A 3058-nucleotide genomic window follows, 5' to 3' on the forward strand; every position below is an offset into this window, starting at 1 on the left:
GTGAAGCAAGATTGGATTATGTTGAAGAGAATTAGGGTGGGATTCTAACACCCTTACTAAGGTCACATCCCTGATCCAATGTAAAGGGAGTTTCCCTGGGGTGTGGACTGCACCACCTTTTATCTTAAAAGAGATAAAAGGAAAGGGAATCAAACAGAGAGTTGAGAGACTTCATACCACCGAGAAAGCAGCACCGGGAGCAGAGTGCATCCTTTAGACCTGGGATTTCTGCACAGAGAAGCTCCTAGACCAGGGGAAGATTGATGACAAGGACCTTCCTTCAGAGCAGGCAGAGAAAGCCTTCCCCTGGAGCTGACACCCTGAATTTGGACTTGTAGCCTACAGACTATGAGGAAATAAACTTGTGTTTGTTAAAGCCACCCACTTGTGGTATTTCTCTTGTACCAACACCAGATGACTAAGACACTAAGTGTTTATCTGTTTTATCTCTTGTAATACCTAATGTGTTGTCCATATTCAGGTTTTACCAACTGTCCCCAAAATGTCCTCCATAGAATTTTCTTCCCCGACCCAGAATCCAATTCAGAACCATGTATGTCAGTTAGTTGTTGTGTCTCTCTAGTCCCGTTTGTCTGGAACAGTCCTCCAGCCTTTCTTTGACAGACATAATCCTAACATCACACACACATAGGGGAAAGAGCTCCAATTCTATCTTCCCAGGTGACTATTGTTATTGCCAGCTGGTGACGACAGGTGGTGATAGAACCCAGCTTCACAATCCTGCATGACCGTCTCACATAAACTAAACCAAAACCAGGTGCCATTCAGTTGGTTCTGACTCATGGTGACCCCATGTGGGTCAAAGTAGAACTGTGCTTCTTGGGGTGTTTTTGTTTGTTTTGAGAATACACACACCAAAACACTCACCAATTCAACAGTTTCTACATGTACCATTTAGTGACATTGATTACATTATTTGAGTCGTGTGACTGTTCTCACCCACGTTTTCTGAGTCCTTCCTCCCCTATTAACATAAATTCACTGCCCCCTGAGGTTCTTGTCTGTTATTTCAAGTTGCTGTTTTCAATTTTGATCCCATATATAGAGATCTTAAAAGAGCTTAACGCTCGAGGCAGATATTTTTTACTAGCTAAGATATTTTTTAAGATATTGTTTGGTTTTAAGAAGACTTCGGGGATATTTTTGGCTTCAGGTTTAAAGGTTGTCTCAGGGGAATAGTTTCAGGGTTCATCCAACCGTCAGGGCCCCAGGAAGTCTGGAGTCCATGAGAATTTGAAATTCTGTTCTGCGTTTTCTCTCTTTTGATCAAGATTCTCCTATGGAATCTTTGACTAAAATATTCAGCAATGATAGCCCAGTATCACTCAGTTCTTCTGGTCTCATGGCAGAGGAGGCAGTTGTTCATGGAGGCAGTTAGCCACACAGTCAGGTACAGGTTACCTAGTAATCAAGGTACACATGTGCTTAATTGTGTTTACTAATCTGTCACCACGCGTCTACCAGTTTGTCGTACTGTGGTGGCTTGCGTGTTGCTGTGGTGCTGGAAGCTATGCCACCAGTATTTCAAATACCAGCAGGGTCACCCATGGTGGACAGGTTTCAGCAGAGCTTGCAAACTAAGATAGACTAGGAAGAAGGACCTGGCGGTCTAATTCTGAAAAAATTGGCCACTTAAAACTTTATGAATACCAGTGGAACATTTTCTGATATAGTGCGGGAAGATGAGCCCCTCAGGTTGGAAGGTACTGAAAATACAACTGGGGAAGAGCTGCCTTCTCAAAGTAGAGTCGACCTTAATGACATGGATGGAGTAAAGTTTTCCAGACCTTCATTTGCTGAGGTGGCATGACTTAAAATGAGAAGAAACAGCTGCAAACATCCATTAATAATCGGAACATGGAATGTATGAAGTATAAATCTGGGAAGATTAGAGTCATCAAAAATGAAATGGACCACATAAAGATTGATAACCTAGGCATTAGTGGACTGAAATGGACTTGATATTGGCCAGTTTGAATCAGACAATCATATGGTCTACTATAATGGAAATGACAAACTGAAGAGGAATGGTGTCCCATTCATCATCAAAAAGAACATTTCAAGATCTGTTCTGAAGTACAGCGCTGTCAGTGGTAGGATAATATCCATATGCCTAAAAGGAAGACTAGTTAATATGACTATTATTCAAATTTACCCACCAACCACTAATGCCAAAGATGAAGAAATTGAAGATTTTTACCAACTTCTGCAGTCTGAAATTGATCAAACATGCAGTCAAGATGCATTGATAATTACTGGTGATTGAAATGCGAACATTGGAAACAAAGAAGAAGGATAGGTAGCTGGAAAATATGGCCTTGGGGATAGAAACAATGCCAGGCATTGCATGATAGACTTTTGCAAAACCAGCAACTTCATTGCAAATACCTTTTTCCAACAACATAAATGACAAATATACATGTAGACCTCACCAGATGGAATATACAGGAATCAAATCCACATCTTTGGAAATAGACAAGGGGGAATCTCAATATCTTCGGTCAGAACAAGGCCAGGGGCCAACTGAGGAACAGACTATCAATTGCTCATATGCAAGTTCATGTCAAAAGTGAAGAAAATTAGAGCAAGTCCACGAGAGCCAAAGTATGACCTTGAGTGTATCCCACTTGAATTTTGAGACCATCTCAAGAATAGATTTGATACATCGAACACTAATCACCCAAGACCAGGCAAATTGTGGAATGACATCAAGGACATAATAATGAAGAAAGCAAATGTTATTAAAAGACAGGAAAGAAAGAAAAGACCAAAATGAATGTCGGAACAGACTCTGAAACTTGCTTTTGAACGTTGAGTAGCTAAAACAAACAGAAGTGATGAAGTAAAAGAGATGAACAGAAGATTTCAAAGGGCAGCTCGAGAAGACAAAGTATTATAATGAAATATGCAAAGACCTGGAGTTAGAAAGCCAAAAGGGAAGAACACTCTCAGCATTTCTCAAGCTGAAAGAACTGAAGAAAAAATTCAAGCCTCAAGTTGGCAATATTGAAGGATTCTACAGGGAAAATATTGAATG

This window comes from Elephas maximus, chromosome 27, assembly GCF_024166365.1.
Source record: "Elephas maximus indicus isolate mEleMax1 chromosome 27, mEleMax1 primary haplotype, whole genome shotgun sequence".
NCBI classification, from domain to species: domain Eukaryota; kingdom Metazoa; phylum Chordata; class Mammalia; order Proboscidea; family Elephantidae; genus Elephas; species Elephas maximus.